Source organism: Lolium rigidum, chromosome 2 (assembly GCF_022539505.1).
Source record: "Lolium rigidum isolate FL_2022 chromosome 2, APGP_CSIRO_Lrig_0.1, whole genome shotgun sequence".
NCBI lineage: Eukaryota > Viridiplantae > Streptophyta > Magnoliopsida > Poales > Poaceae > Lolium > Lolium rigidum.
Genome location: NC_061509.1, coordinates 145269527 through 145286349, shown reverse-complemented (window position 1 = coordinate 145286349; position 16823 = coordinate 145269527). Strand labels below are relative to the sequence as shown.

The 16823-nt window shown below is 49.5% G+C and overlaps 1 pseudogene; it reads left to right on the top strand.

Annotated features, from left to right (window-relative positions):
* Window positions 1-389: 389 nt before the first annotated feature.
* On the top strand, window positions 390-16619 carry LOC124687400 (annotated as a pseudogene).
* Window positions 16620-16823: the final 204 nt, after the last annotated feature.

Genomic DNA, 16823 nt, shown 5'->3' with positions numbered 1-16823 from the left:
ACCTAACTGGGTCGGCCCGTACCGCGCGTGGGGTGTGCGGCGCGCGGTACACGCCGACCTGGTCGGTGTATAGGTTTGCCCAAAACCTTCCCTTCCTTCCATCTTCGACCATCCTCCGAGGTCCGAGGTCTTCAATGCGCCCTCGCCCAACCACTCCCTCTCCCTCCTCCCTTCCCCCTCACGTCCGCCCATCTCATCGCTGCGTCGTTAATAATCGGCTGGCACCCATCTTTGAACAACAATCCGGTCTCTTCTCCCACCGATCTTGCCGCTCTTATAAGTCCAGCCCGCGCCGCCGCGCGCCCCTCCCCTGTTCCCCTCCCGAGCGGACTGAGACGAAGGAAGGCGGGAGGGCTGGCGGAGAGAGCGGGAGAGTGAGGCGAAGGTCCATGGCGAAGCTTTACGTGCAGGCGGTGCCGGCGGCGGATCTGAACAAGAACACGGAGTGGTTCATGTACCCGGGCGTGTAGACGACCTACATCCTCATCCTCTTCTTCTCCTGGCTCCTCGCCCTCACCGTTGTCGGTTGCACCCCAGGCATGACATCCTCTTCCACTTTCGTTATTGCCGTTCGTTTTTCCTATGCCAGTATATAGGCGGAGAGGGAGAGTGAGACGAAGCTTTACGTGCAGGCGGTGCCTTGATGGCGCGGACCTGTTCAATTGAACAGGAGGTTGCGACGGATGCCTCGTCTAGCTGTGGCTTACTGGCTTGTGCTCCTTCTCAGCTCGGTGAGGCACCATCTTTTCGTCCAAAATTGAGTAACTAATTGACATGTGCATCGACATGCACATGTCAATAACTGAATCCCTTACGCTATCAGACCAATGTAGGTTTGCTTGCACTAGTGGAAAATGGTGCTTTTGCACCGATTGGTAAGGGCCATATGCACCGGATGCCCAACCGGTGCAAAGCATCCGGTGCAAAAGGCCCCCCCCTTTGCACCGGTTCAGCTGTGAACTGGTGCTAAAGGGGCACCACGTGACGGCTATCGGGCGTTCGAGCGAGAGGACCTTTAGCACCGGTTCGTATTACGAACCAGTGATAAAGGGTCTGCCACGGCAGGAAAATCTCCCAAAAAGCTGCCGCGGTAGAACCCCGCTACCGTAATTTTTTTCGAATTATTTTTCACTCCTTTTTTTTTCCTTTTTTTAGAATTTCTATTATTTTAGTTATTTCACAAGTTTAATCTCTAACTACCCTTATCTCTAGTCTAATTACTTACTCGTGCTTAGACTTCCCGCTCGGTCACCCATCCTCCCACTAGCACGCTTAACTTCCAAGTTCCTTTCCATTCCGTATCCAAGTGCTTCGCGCGCATGTATGTGATAGTAGTATCATATCAATCCTATTAACATATCGGTCGATGACATATTTCTTTATTGTTCGAATTTCAAATAATTCTTTTAATAAACAAAAGTAATAATATAATAATAATCTTGAATAAATAAATAAACATTAACTTTATAATTTGTATTATTTTTAATTATTTTCAATTTTAATTTTTTTTTGCCAAACCTAAAACCTGAAAATTTGAAAAACCTATAATTTGCAGAGTGTAATCTTTCTGAAGGATGCAATTATTAATTTTAATTTTGAAAAGTAAAAAAATATATATAATCTTAAATTTCTAGAAAAAACAAAAATCTTCCTGCTTTCATATTTTAATTTGGAATTTTAAGAATCTAAAAATTGGCTAACCGGGTAAACCCGGGTGAATTCGGATGTAACTTTTTCCCACGATGATTTTGATATATTATACGTTTTTTCGACGTCGTATGCAAAAGTTAATGCGGTTTTACCATTCTTCAAACTTTTTTTGAAAAAAAATTGAAATTCAAATTTGTTAATTTTCCCTAATAGTAGGTTGTGTAACATACAGGAATCTCAAAAGATTTTACTAGTAGGTCGTGCCAAATCCGGTGCCAAAGCTCTTTGGAGGACAGGATAAAAGCCCTTGTTTCTACTAGTGTTGGTAGCTTATGTCAGTTTCAACATATATTTACTTAGTACGTCAGAGTGAGTGTCTAGTAAAAACCAGCAGAAAAGTGTATGCTTTTTGTCATGGATATGTCCACCAGCTAAATGCCGATTCTTATGCTCACTACGGGAGAATTGATGTACGCCGACGGGCCAAATGTCGGGGCCGTCGGCACAGGAGCCTCCGGAACGCGGCGACAAGGATGGCCGTTGGCGTTAAATTGGCCGTCGGTACAGGCTGGAGGTGCCGACAGTCACCGTCGGCACAGTTCTGGCCGTCGGCACAGGACCAGCCTGGCCGTCGGCACAACATTTTTTTCTTTTTTTTTCACTACAGACCTGTGCCGACGGTTATACCGTCGGCATACCTTTTTTTCTATTTCTCGACGGCAGTCTTCGAAAAAGCATAACTAAATCATTCTAATTGAGAAAAATAAGTATAATATATCAAATTTTGCAGAAAAACAAGATCTATCATAGAAAAATATCAAAAATGGAATATTTCAAATACCTAAACAAATCTTCTTAGAAATGAGTTATAATGTTCGAGGTTTCATGGCTTTCACACACGCCAAAAATGAAAACATGGTCGTCCGTGGGTCGGATTATAAATCCGCGTATGGGGTATTGCTTACCATCCTAGGACCCACACACGTGCCAAATATGATCTCGTTTCGGCAAACTATGCTCTGCTGAGGTTGTTTCCCAACTCATTTCCCCTGAAATCCATAGAACTCCGGACGTGATAGCCCTTTTCGCGAAGGGTTTTTTCAAAATAATTGCCAGATCCTAGTTTTGACAAACAGAATAGTTACTATGACATATAAAATGATGTCGCGCGGCTCCGTGGGATTTTTTGACTTCTTTCAAATTGCCATCTGGCCAAAACAGGCTCCGGGACATGCGGTATCGCCGTACCGGGTGTGCAGGTGCACCCATTCGTGAACAAACTAAACGGGCAAAAATTAGCACATATAATGATGCGTCGTAGAACTAAAAATATTTTTTCCGAAATTTCTGGAGCGACGGATAGTTGAGCCCTAGTTCAAATCCGGTCAGTTTCCAACGGATTCGGCGGGACACCGCCGGAAGCCACATGGTTTCCAAAAAAAGCTAACGCGTGCACATATCATGTGATAGGTGGTGCGTAGGTGGTCTACTATCATCGCACGGAGGTTGCACGTCGTACTAAAATACGCCCCATGTAGCTGATTCACAAATAAAAACCGTTTGGGCACGCTAAAAATGAAAAGATGGTCGCCCATGGGTCGGATTAGAATTCCGCACCCGGGGTCTTGCTTCCCATCCTAGGGCACACACACACGTGCCAAATATGACCTTGTTTCGGCAAACTATGCCATGCCAAGGTCGTTTCCCACCTCATTTCACCTAAAATCCATAGAACTCCGGACGTGATAGCCCTTTTCGTGAAGGGTTTTTCAAAATAATTGACGTATCCTAGTTTTGACGAACGGAATAGTTACTATGACATATAAAATGACGCCCCGCGGCTTCGTGGGATTTTTGACTTCTTTCATATTGCCATCTGGCCAAAACAGGGCCCCCGGGACATGCGGTATCGCCGTACCGGGTGTGCGGGTGCACCCATTCGCGAACAAACTAAACGAACAAAAATTAGCACATATAATAATTCATCGTAGAACAAAAAACATTTTTTCCGGAATTTCTGGAGCGATGGATAGTTGACCCCTAGTTCAAATCCGGTCAGTTTCCAGCGGATTCGGCAGCTGACCGCCAGAAGCCGCATGTGTTTCCAAAAATCTAACGCGTGCACATGTCATGTGATAGTTGGTGTGTAGGTGGACTACTATCATCACACAGAGGTTTCATGTCATACTAAAATGCGCCCCATGTAGCTGCTTCACAAATAAAAACCGTTTGGGCATGCTAAAAATGAAAAGATGGTCGACAGTGGGTCGGATTAGAAATCCGCGTTCTGGATCTTGCTTCCCATCATAGGGCCCACACATGTGACAAATATGACCTTATTTTGGCAAACTATATCATGCCGAGGCTGTTTCCCACCTCATTTCCGATAAAGTCAATCAGATTTAAACTAGAGGTACTTGATCTAATGCTCATGATTTTTGGGTAACTTAAGTTTGTAGGTTCAGAATATGATATGAATGTCATATTTGTATTCCTCTCATTTTTCTGATCAATTTAGACATATTATTTGCCAAATTCGTATTTACTGATATTAATTATTCCATACTAAATAAAAAAGACAAAAATAAAATTATTTAATTGTTTTCCAAGTTCTATATTATTATTATTTATTTATATTCATTGTTGTTTACTGAAGTGATTGTTTAGAATTCAAAAATATAGAGGTGTGGCATCACAGTCAAAGGGTTAATATGATTGATATGGTAGTATTAACAACAAGGTGTCATTTCATTCATGGAAACTCATCCGAAGAGAACCAAGAAGTTAAGCGTGATGGGGTAGGAGTAGTGTGAGGATGGATGACCAACTGGGAAGTTTGACTACAAGTGCAATTTGACCTAAGATTAGGTGTACTAAGTGTGATTGTGAAAGATTAACAAGTAAAAAAGAATAAGAAGAAAATTAGAAAAAAAATATTTTTTTTTCAAAAAACATAATCTGATTTTTTTGAAAAATAAATTTGAAAATTTTAAAATACTATGCCGATGGTTAAACCGTCGGCACAACAATCTATGCCAACGGCCAGTCTGTGCCGACGGTGATCGGACAGTCCCCGACCAGAACTATGCCGACGGTCACCGTCGATACAACCTGTGCCGACGGCCTTCCTTGCTGTGCCGACAGCTGGCGACCGTCGGCAGACTGCAGCTCTCCCGTAGTGGCTTGCTACTTTTACCAGCTACTTGTTTAAATGACATGGGCGGCACCATTCGTTGATCGTTGCATGATGTTATCAACTACTCCTCTGATGAGTATCCTGCTCCACACCGCTGAAAATTGGGAGTCCATTGACTTTATTGGGATATATACTACATCCGTTTCAAAGAATAAGGCGCACTCGTATTTCAAGATGAACTTTGACCATAAAAATTGAGTAACAAAATCTTGATTATATTATACGTAATTAGTATCATTAGATTCGTATTGAAAGGAACTTCTCAATGATACTACTTTCATACAAACAATGTTTATCTATTTGAAGTAATTCTTGGTCAAATAAAAAACACGTAAAACGAGGATGCCTTGTTCTTTAAAACGGAGGTATTAATTGTGAAGAGATATCAGTCTGCGATCTAGCTCAAAGTGGTTGGGTTTGTATGTTTGGAAATGACCTCTAAAATTTGTACTACCTAAAGCTCTAAAGTGTAGCTCCCATAATTTTCTCACAGTGCCATTTCTGTATCTGCTATGTTAGCGTGTATATTTGTTCTCTTTGTGAGCACACACATGGTGATGATATAAGAAATGAATTTTAGTTTAGTTTTTTTCTGGCATTGTAATTTTCTATATACAACTTTATCCATACAGTGTTACAAATTTGATCGGACTACATACCACTTTTGCTTGACTTTTCCCTTTTTTAGTGGTGGTTTGTTTGCTTGACTTTTCCGTCCACAAAATTACCACCCTAATAATTTCTTACTGCATCTTATGTTTCAGACTACATACCACTTTTTCCATTGGAAGAAAGGAACACCTTTTGCTGATGACCAGGGAATGTACAATACATTGACTTGGTGGGAACAAATGGATAGTGGTCAACAGCTTGCTCATAACAGGAAGTTGCTCGTTGTCGTTCCTGTAGTTCTGTAAGTATTTCGCTTTTATATTTTTGTGTTCTAAAGAAGTAATTGATGGGCGAGCGAAGAGAGGATGAGAGCGAAAGGCGTCGGGGGTGGCGATTTTGAATCCCCCTCCGGCGGCGGCTCGTCTTCAGTGTCGACTGGGTCAGGTAGAGAGGGAGGTGCGGCATGATGCTCGTCGGCGCCGGCGGGCGCGCCTGGGGGGCGCTTCTGGGCCCTCTGCGCGGAGGGGGACGAGGAGGCTTGCTCGTCGGAGGACGAGCGGCCAGATCCGGTCGGGGGCTCTGCAGAGGGAGTGCTCGTGGAGACGGAGGAGTGGGCTCCGCGCCGGCCAAGGGTGGCGGTGAGCCTGGGGAGCTTCATCGAGCGGGCGGAGGAGCTTGGGGGCTCGCTCCGCCACCGGCGGCGCACGGCGTTTGCTCCGGGCGGTAGGGTGTCGAGGTTTCAGGCCTGCTCCGCCCCGCGATTCACTCGCCTGGGGGACGGCGGGGCTCGCCACGGGGGCGGCGGAGGCCGGCGCGGGGCTCCGGGGAAGTCCGGGGACCGGGGAAGCACCGCTGGGCGCGGCTGGCCGCCGCCATCGCCGGAGTCGCCGCGGGGCGCGGATCGCCTTCGATCGCCTGGGGAGAAGGGGAATCTCCCGAAGCGGTCCGGGGCTGGGCCATCGCTGTTGCCCACTGGGCCGGTGGTGGGCCACGAGGTGGACGGAACGGAGCACCCACTTCTCCTCCTTGGGCCACCGTTGGAGGAGTGGGTTGGGCCGAGGCCGGTTCCTGTGCGACCTTTGGGCCAGGAGGGGGCCCATGTTGCTGGCCCGCGTTGGCTGTGGCTGCCCAGGGGTTGCACCACACCCTCTTTAGGGTTTCCGACGCGGGCGAGTGAGGTTAGTCGTTTCCACTCCTCTGCTCGCACTCTACATCGCATCCCAGAGCCACCGCCTCTCTCGCGGTCGTTTGCGGAGGTGCTGATGGAGCGGTACGGGGGAGAAGGGAGTGGCGGAGACGGAAGGAACAAGAGGCGCTATGGCGACGGCGAGGGTCGGCGACACGGCGCGGGCCGCCAGGAGGGAGGGCGGCCGGAACAGGGCCGTCTCGACGGCGGTCGGGCGGAGCTGGGGCGCAGGGACAACGGCTGGCATGAGGGCAGCAGGCGCGGCCGCTTCGACGAAGAGCCAAGGCCGCGCTACAGGGAGCCGCGCGCATCGGACCAGGAGCCGGGTGATTGGGCCCCCCCCGCCTCCTTGGTGGGAATGGGAGCAGCAGCGCCTCCGGGAGGAGGAGGCGTCCCGGGCCAGGGGGCAGCTGCAGGGGTACGCCGGAGGCCGCGGTGGAGGATCTAGCGGTGGCGGTGGCGGTGGCGGCGGACAGTCCGGCCGGAGCAAGAAGGGGACGAGCCAGGGGGCACCCCCAACCCGAAGAACAAGGCCGCGGCTGGCGGCGCCGCGGGGGCGGTGGGTGGCGAGTGCTTCCGCTGTGGAAGAGAGGGGCACTTCCAATCGGAGTGTCCCAATGAGCCGGTGGGCGTGTTGTGCAGCCGGGAAGGCCACGGCTCCGCAAACTGCCCTACTCGTGGGAGCCCGATGTTGCTGCAGCAAATGGGGCATGCCATCACCGGCGGCGGGTTCTACAACATCGAGGTGGAGCCGCTCGAGGGGCCGAGCCAGGAAGAGCTGTTTGAGGCGGTCATTCACTTTGACGCGGCGCTGCTCTCGGCGCTCCAGCTCGCGGAGGAGCTCAAAAACCTCCTCGATGGCTCTTGGGATTGGCGGGTGGCCAAGGTCTCCGAGAAGGAGTTCTCCGTGCGCTTTCCGTCTAGGGAGACGCTGCGCATGAGCACGCGAAGGGGCAAGATTTACCTCCCTTTGAGCAAGCTTGATGTCGACATGAGGGAGGCGTTCGCCAACCCCAGGCCGGGCAAGGCCATGCCTCCGGTCTGGGTGCAGCTCACAGGGCTGCCTGGGGATCTCATGGAGAGGGAGCGCCTCATGGCGGCGCTCACGATGGTGGGAAGGCCGATCGACGTCGATGAGCTATCCGTCAAGAAGTGGAAGACCGAGCCTGTCCGTGTGAGGTTCCAGTGCCGCTTCCCGGAGCGGATCAAGGGGACGATTGCGCTCTGCGTCAACGGGGAGCCCTACACCGTGGGGGTGCATGCCGAGCTGGGGGCTGCCGGGGCCGGGGGCTCCAACCCGCCTCGGCCTCCGCCTCCCGGGGACGACGACGACGTTGATGATCTGGACTCGGAGGAATGGAGCACGGACGGAGAGAGGTGGAACCGCCACCGCAAGACCGACAAGGCCAAGGCGTCGGCTCAACTGGCGGGACCCGGGGCTGGGAGCGGAGGTGGCGGCACGCAGCGCACGACCGCGGCGGGCTCTCACAGCGCTCCTCCGCTCGGCCAGTTCTCGGGACAGTACGGGTCCAATGTGGACATCCTTCCAGCACTTGCCAGGGGAAAGGCGGTGCTGGACACCGAGGTGCAGGACAGTGGGTGCGTCGACCTGCTGGGGGGCAGCCGCGCCGTGGTCTTTGGTCCGGAGGAGCTTTCGGTAGCCTCGGGCGAGACCTCGTCGCAGGTGACGGACCCTGTTCACTCCTGGCTCCTGGACAACCCGATCAAGTCTGGGGCCCTGGAGTCGGGTCGGGCAGCGTCCAAGGCGATGCCCGTGGTGGAGGTGGAGATGGGGGAAGAGGAGGAGGGGAGGCGACCCCTGAGCACCAGGGGCAGACGCTTGGCGGACCTCCGCTCGGCCGCCACCGCGGTGGCGCCGCTGGCGCAGGGAAAGAGGACCAAGACGGAGGTGCACATGGCGCCCACCAAGATGATCAAGAAGAGGGTACCGGTGGGCTCGGTGAGGAAGAGCTCCCGTCATGGAGGTGCGACGTCGTTCACGGCGATGGAGAAGGCGCAGAAGCTCGCGGCGGAACGGAACCTCGACCCGGCCTCAACATGTACGATCCCCGATCCCGATGACTCTCGATCCTCGACGCTAGGTCGGACTCCCAGTTAGGCGCGGTCATCAAGGATAGCTGCATCCTTTTTGTTCCATCGGCGGGGACACCGGTGGAAGCCATCTCTCTCCTGCGTGCGAAGGAGGAGGCGCAGGCGGCGCTTGCCAGGGTGGCAGCGTCCCAAGCGAAGGAGCGGGCTGAGAGGGAGGCCTGCGAGGCGCAGTTGGAGGCCCGGACGGCCGCCGGGGAGGCGGCTTCACCGGGGCCACGGCTTGGCCAGCCCGCCAGGGATGGGCGGGACACGCCGCAGGTCGAGGGACGACCTGGAGAACAACTGGACTCTGGTTCGGAGGGTGTGGCCAGGGAAGGCCCATCGGGCACGGTTGGTAGGCCGTCACGGAAGAAAGGACGACGGTCCACGCCTTCGATGCGTAAAGGGCGAGGGTGGCGGACGGTTGCAAAATGAGGGCTCTGATATACAATATCCGCGGGTTCGGTGAGCAGGGTTATCGAACTCAGCTTAAATCCTACATCCGAGGGGAACGGGTGGACATCATTGGGCTCCAGGAGACTATTAAATCGGAATTCTCGGCGACCGAGCTGCGGAGTTTGGAATTCGGGGGCCAGTTCGCTTGGAACTGGCTGCCGGCGGAGGGCCACTCCGGGGGTATGCTTCTCGGTTTCCGTGATGAGTGTTTTGATGTCGGAGCTTGGAGGCAGGGGACCTTCTTCATCTCGGCTACCATACTCCAACGAAAGAACAATATGAAGTGGTGTTTCTTCCTGGTGTACGGGCCGGCGGATCATCGTCGCACGGACGAGTTCCTTGACGAACTTACCCATGCGGTGGCAGGGTGCCAATTTCCGGTGGTCATTGGTGGGGATTTTAACCTCATCCGGACAGCTGATGAGAAAAATAATGACAACATCAGTTGGTCGCGGGTGAGACGCTTTAATGAGGCTATCGCCAATATGGCCTTGCGGGAGCTGGAGCGTACCGGGGCGCACTTCACCTGGACCAACAAACGACTCCGGCCGACACGGTGTGTTTTGGATCGGGTGCTCGTGGCGCCGGCCTGGGAGGCGGCGTTTCCTCTATGCTCTCTTACGGCGATAACGAGGATTGGTTCGGATCATATGCCTTTCTTACTGTCTACCGGAGAAGAGACAAGGCGCGCACCGCCGAGATTTTTCTTCCAGACTTGGTGGTTTGGCGTCCCGGGATTTGGGGACATCCTCAAGGCCAAACTTGGCAGCTTTATCCTGGAGCGGGGGGCGCACAGGTGCTGCATTAACCAGTGGCAGTGCGTGGCACACAACACTCGTCAATTCCTCAAGGGTTGGGGGGCCAACTTGGGCAAGGAGAAAAGGGACTTCAGGGCTAACCTGCTCCTTCAAGTCTCTGATTTGGACAAGGTGGCGGACACCTCGGGCTTGGATGAGGACGGCTGGGCGCTTAGATACCACCTGGAGGACCAGCTAGCGGCCTTAGATAGGGCGGATGAGGAGTACTGGCGATAGCACTGTCGTGTACAATGGACTCTCAGGGGAGACTCTTGCACGGCCTACTTCCATGCCATTGCGAATGGGCGTAGACGGAAGTGTTCGATACCGCGGCTGATCACGGACCAAGGGGAGGTCCAAGAACAGCGAGAGCTCATGGAACACATTTATATGTTTTACCAGGGCCTCATAGGATCGGTCGGGGAGACCAGGCGGTTTGCTCTCGGACAGAACCTTTGGGAAGGGAACCAAAGGGTGTCACAGGAGGAAAACCAGGAGCTGGAACTTACCTTCACTACGGACGAATTAGACGAGGTTCTGGCAAGCATGAAACAAGACTCGGCGCCAGGCCCTGACGGCCTGCCAGTTCTTTTCTTCAAACGGTTCAGGGGAACCCTTCGAGGACTGATCCTGCAGATCCTCAACGACTTTGCCCTAGGGAGGGTGGACGTCGCGCGGCTCAATTATGGGATCATCACTCTCATACCCAAAGTTAAAGGGGCGGATAACATTAGACAATTTAGGCCGATAACGCTTATTAACGTCGTTTTCAAGTTTATAGCGAAAGCCTACGCGATTAGACTAGCTTCCATTGCGCACAGGGTCATCGACCGTTGCCAAACGGCCTTTATTAAGGGCCGATGTACACGAGGGGGCGCTTTCCTTGCATGAGATTGTGCACGAGCTGCACGTCAGGAAGCAAAAGGGTTTGCTCCTGAAACTTGATTTCGAGAAGGCCTACGACAGAGTTAATTGGGAGTTTCTCCAAGAAATCCTCCTGAGGAAAGGCTTCTCCTCGATGATGGTGCAAAGATTGATGCAGCTGGTCAGGGGTGGCCAGACGGCGATCAATGTTAACGGGGAAATAGGGCATTTCTTCCGAAACGCGCGCGGAGTGAGGCAAGGGGACCCACTATCGCCGATCTTGTTTGATTTTATGGTGGACGGCCTGGCCGCGATCATTAGCAAGGCCAGGGCGGCAGGACACGTTAGGGGCTTGTGCCACACCTGATTCCGGGAGGGGTGACGCATCTGCAGTACGCAGACGACACCATGATTCTGTTAGAGCCCACAGGGGTGGGTATCGCTAACCTGAAGACCCTGATCCTTTGCTTTGAGAATATGTCGGGACTAAAGATTAACTTCGACAAGGGCGAGGTTGTGGTGATGGGGGTCACCCAGGATGCACAACAACGGGTAGCCAACCTGCTCAATTGTCGACTTGGCAAATTCCCAATCACTTATCTGGGTCTCCCGATTAGTGACAAATCGCTGAGGGTGGCGGATTGGGGGTTTTTGCCGGAGGTCGTGGCTCATAGGGTTGAGCCATGGCAGGGCCTGTACCTGGGGGCTGCAGGACGGCTCGAGCTCACAAATTCCTGCTTGTCTAGTTTGCCTCTGTTTGCCATGAGCATATACCTGCTACATGACGGCACCCACAAGGCTATGGACAAGCCGCGTTCGCGATTCTTCTGGGAAGGTGTTGGGGACAAACGCAAATATCACATGGTGGACTGGGCCACAGTGTGTAAACCCAAGGCGTTGGGGGGCCTGGGGGTTATGAACACCAAATCCATGAACATCGCTCTGATGGTCAAATGGATCTGGAAGCTGTACCAAGGAGCCGAAGGTCTATGGGCAGACCTGATTAGGGCTAAGTACCTGCAGGGGCGGGATCTCTTTGCCGGGGGGTCCCAACGCATGGCTCCCAATTTTGGAATGCGATACAAAAGATTAAATGGCATTTCAAAATGGGGGCCAAGCATAGGGTGCGGAATGGTAGGAGGACTTACTTCTGGACGGACTGGTGGACGGGCAGTGGTCCACTCAGGACGAGCTTTCCTAGACTCTTTAGCTGTTGTGAGTCCCCGTTCATAACCGTCGATGGGGCCAGGGTGCCTGCGGGGGTGCCAGGGGAATGGCGCCTCCGCTTCCGACGTCAATTCGGTCTTGCAGAGAGGGTCGAGTGGGACAATCTTTGCAGGGAAGTTCAGGGGCTTCCCACTGACCAGGAGGATGATGAGGTGTCTTGGGCCTTAGAACCATCTGGCGCGTTCACGACTAGCTCGGTCTATGTTCGCCTGGCGCAAGGGGCGGTTACCGCATCGTTCAAAGATGTTTGGCGAACCAGGGTGCCACCTAAGATCAAGGTGTTCCTCTGGCAGCTTATTAGGGGGCGGCTGCCCTCGGGGGAGCAGCTGCTCAAGCGACACGGCCCTTCAAATGGTTTGTGTGCGCTTTGCGGAGCCTGGGAGGACTGCAACCACATTTTCTTCACCTGCCCAACGGCGAGACTGATGTGGGCCGGGGTGAGGGATCTTCTTTCGTGCAATTGGAACCCAACGGGGGTCGGGGATTTCATTGCACTTGCTCAGGGCTTGAGCAACCCCCTTCGTAGACTAGCTTGGTTCACGTTTGCGGCGCAATGCTGGACGCTGTGGAACATACGTAATAAGCTAGCTATCGAAGGAAAGTTGATCGGCAACCCGGCTGACGCGTTCTATCAAATGTCTATCCATATGCAGTGCTGGAGGGTTCTGGTCAGACAGAGGGACAAGGACTTACTGGACCTGGCGGTGGGAGACATCAGGAGGCTCTACGCGCGGACGCGGTCTGAGAGGACATGAGGTCTACATCTACACCTTGAGCGGCTACACGGAGCGTTCACGCTATCAGGAGATCCTTGGTGTGGTCTAGGTCATGTCGTGAGGAGTTGGGGCTCTGTATGAACTTGTATGCGAACTTATGTTTCTATATGTGTGGGTGGCGGTGTGTTGTATCGAAACTATAACTTGTGTGGCTTTATCTATAAAGCTGGGCCGATGGGCCTTCTATTTAAAATAAGTAATTGATTTCAAACTTCTGAAAAATCAAACTGCATAGCATTTAACCCTCTCATTTCTTAGTACTTTGGAAATACGGAAATCTAGTAATGTCTTTATGGAATCTTTAATCCTCTAGATGTGCCATTTCATTTGGTCCTTTAGTTCATATTAGCTTCTTATAGACATATTTATTAAAGAAATCTCTGACTGGAAAATACTTGGTCATGTAGACAATAGAACAGCCCTGACAGATAACATATTTGGCATCCTTCTCTAGATACGACAGAGACATAAGCATGTCGGAACTATGAACACGTTTCTGCTCAAGTAACCTTGCTTTCTTAGTTAATCACGATGCTATGCACATGAATGATCATAACTTTTGGGCCATCGAACTTCAAAGAGCATGATGTGTTTGGTTCATAATATAAAATCAATCCTGGATTTTTTGCGGTCTTATGATCAAGCAACCCTTACTCTTGTTGGGACAGAAGATTTAGGTTTATTCTTGTCTATCTTATCCATATGAAGAACATAAATCCTTGCATACACCGACTGGTATTTTTTGCTTGCCTCATGTGCTGTGTATACCCATCACCAATTTTCTAGAGTGCTTATGATATCTGCAAGGCAAGCACTGTGGGTCTGTGCCCGGTGCACTGATAATATGGTTGTTGGCTCATCCTTGAACTCGAGCTTGGCACGCTCGTACCTTCTCGTGCTCTGTCTCATACTTTTCACGAAAACGTTAAAGCCTTGCGTTTCAATGCATTGATAGAAAAAACAGGTTATATGTACAAGTCCAAAGGAGGACCAACACTGTCCCATACAAATCGACCCAAAGACCTAATCTAGGGGAGTAGCTGGCGAAGACCTTAGGCCCAATGGGCCCCCGCGTCCACCCACCGCCTCGGATCTGATAATGTCAAACAGGGAGGTCACTGAAGGATGCGCATTGTCAAAGACTGCAGCGTTCCGGTGCTCTGTCTCATACTTACCTGTGAAGCATACAACTCCATCCGTCCACCGCCAGGTGAATGGCATCCTTGCACCTGTTGGTTGGTCCCTAGTGAATAACAAGAACCTGTACGACAGCTGGCTGATGACATTCACCTACTGCACCAGCCTGATCTCACTCCGAGTGCCCTAGGTTGCGAGCATCCGCGTAGTAGCTAACATGCTTCACAGTGCCTCAACGATAAGCATCCTCAAAACAACTTTTTTTTATGTGGGAATCCTCAACACTACTTGCATGTGTTCTGCTAGGAGGTCATAAGGCTGTAAATTCTTTAATATCTCCCTCAATAGATGCAAATAAATAAATAAAGATAGCATTAGGATGCTTTTCTGAATTTCAATATGGTTGACACAAGATCACGCATGTTCCCTCTCCATGCCAGGTATTTTGTATTAACTTCTTTTAAGCATAAATACAGTAGGAGACTAAAGAAAACAAATCGAGAAACTACAAGATATCAAGCCAATCCTGCATCCATTCCTTTAAGCTAGGTTTAACCCTATGCCTAATAACTCCAACAGAAGTTTTGAACATATTATAGCAAGTATCAAGATCCATCTGTTCATTGTCAAATATAGTTTTGTTCCTTTGATTCCAAATTCTCCAACATCCACCAATCATGGCCGCTTAAGAGAAAATTGTTTAAAGATATGTTCTTGACTTCAAGCAACATGTCTATGAATTGTAGACCAGTATTCAATTCTTCACCAATTCTCTACTAAAAGTTCAAACTGAAATCGTATGAGAAGGATGGTGTAATATGGTTTCATTAGCATAGAAGTTTTTTCTGCTCATAAGATCTCTGGTACTTGATCTGTCCTGAATCATCAGCCAGAAAAAAGAACTTATGTTTAGGCGGGCATGGAGACTTCCAAATCCATCTAAATGGAGCTGGTGCTTCAGGAGCCTTGGTCAAGGCCAAATAAACTTTCTTAGTTCAACATTTAGCATTATTCCATGGGAAGGACCATACATCATTGCCCACACGATCAGACATATTTTCCAGCATGGCTTTTAATTGCTCACATTGCTCAAATTCAATCATAGACAGTGGAAGATTAGACATGCTATATATCTGGTCATCTGGTTGGCTTTTGGCATTCCTGACAGTGATCATTTTATTTTTAGCAAAAGAATAAAGCTGTAGGAATTGTTGCTGCAATATATCGGATCTCCCTGCCATTTATCATGTCATAATAGAAAACTGTTCATTACATGTACTCCCTCCGTCCCATGAAACATGTCGGAGGTTTTTGAAAACTTGATGTATCTGGATGCTATCTAGTGTCTAGATACATTCAAATTTAGATAAATACCAGACAAGTTTTATGGGAGGGAGGGAGTATGTTGCTCAACTGTTGTAGATCGTTCATTACATATCCTCTCAGATGTTTCAGAAGTTATTTCCATTTATGCTCTCCTCACTTCTGAATATCTGCATCCCGAAAATTTGGAAAATAAGTTGCTAGCTTGGCTCTAAAAATAGTTAAATCATATGTCCTGCCATCTTCAAGGAAACTTTGACTTCTACATGGATTGTTGCTTTGATTTATGAACTCTTTCTTTATTATGTTTTCACATCTTACTGGGCCTTCTGCAGTAATGTGTTGCTGTTCTTTTTTTCTTTATAAACAATTCGAAGCAGACACAGTGAGAAGACTGCTTTATTTGAAGCATTGACATCAATCAGTAGTTTTCTATCTGAAAATATGCATTATGGTTAACATAATGATATACAGATAAATTTCCAATGTTGCCAATTGGGTGTTTTTTATTGACATCAATCAGTAGTTGTCTGTCTCAAAATACGCATTAGAGTTAACAGAATGATGTACAGATAAACCTCCAATGTTGCCAATTGGGTGGTTTTTTGTTTTGTTTTTTGTTGTTACAGCACATAAATATTAGAATCTGCCTGAGACAATATCTACAGTTGAATGCCTTACCTACTCTCCATGAATAAATTTGATTAGGATAGTCCAATGTTACAGTTGTCTTGCCAGATATTTTTGTCTTCTGTATACCGCCTATGGTTAATGATGTTCTTTACGATCTGGTATTATGACGACTGTCAGGCAATAGACAACGGACCAATCTAGTATACAGGCCTGTCAAGTTTCCTGTGTTTAATATTTTTCAGGCAGTACATCGAGTTCACATGGCACATAGTGGGAATACTGAATAAACATTGTAGGTTGTAGGCTTATTCTTTTCTTGTCAATCTTTATTGGCATGGCCAATATATTTTGTAGTCATGGTATGCATGATGACACTTTATTTCTCTTACATCTTATATTTGTTAATGTTTACATTTCCCCCTATATATTTTATGTTACTGACTGCACATGTGTTCTTTCTATTTCCGTCAGATATTTGATCGCTTTGCACACCACTAACTACCAACATCCTATGCTCTCTCTGAATACTCTTGCAGTTACGGTGATGGTGGTTGCCAAACTACCAAATATGCATAAGGTCCGGTTTTTTGGAATAAATGCTGGAAACTAGGCAGGCATTCTTTAGCAATTTAGCAGGCGAGCTACATATGATCCTTCCAGAATGGTCCCAATCTATTTTTTTTCGAGAATACACCCTGAAAGGTGTACTATTCACATAGAAAAAAGGGCAAGAAAGCCCGCAAATGGTCCTGATCTATTGACCTTTCCTACTTAATTGGGCTGATCAGAGTGCCAGTGACTAATAACCATTAGCAGATCTGTTGTAGTCATTGCATAAAGAGATGTTCACCTGATGTACACGAATCATGTAGACG